Source organism: Triticum aestivum, chromosome 1D (assembly GCF_018294505.1).
Source record: "Triticum aestivum cultivar Chinese Spring chromosome 1D, IWGSC CS RefSeq v2.1, whole genome shotgun sequence".
NCBI classification, from domain to species: domain Eukaryota; kingdom Viridiplantae; phylum Streptophyta; class Magnoliopsida; order Poales; family Poaceae; genus Triticum; species Triticum aestivum.
In genome coordinates, this window is record NC_057796.1 from 361300454 (window position 1) to 361300977 (window position 524).

The following is a 524-nucleotide window of genomic DNA, read 5'->3' on the forward strand; positions in this document are numbered from 1 at the left end:
AGGGAAATTTTGGAGAACTTTTCCTAAGAAGTTCGTTCAGAAACTTTTATAGAAACTTTCTCAATAAGCACTCGACAAATGCATTTCGAGAACATACACATAGTCCCAGCTATGGACCTAGTGCATCATCATAACCGAGGTCTCTTGCATTTCCCTACAAGTAATTGGATCTCATATGGAGACGTTTAGTGAAGTAGAATGGAAAAAATCGAATGCAACTACACAGGAACTAGTTTGTAACTGTCGTTCGGAATCAGTTTTGCGCAGTGTTAACTGAAACATGGATATCTGACTCATACGGAGTCTGTTTTGGCTCTACAAGTAGTCAAAACGTTTGTGACGACTAGATCCTTCAAAGGATACTTTCATAGGGAACGTTTGGAGAACTTTTCTGAAGGAGTTCGTTCAGAAACTTGTATAGAAACTTTCTTAATGAGCACTCGACAAACGCATTTCGAGAACATACACAAAGTCCCAGCTATGGACTTGGTGCATCATCATCACCAAGGTCTCTTGCATTTCCC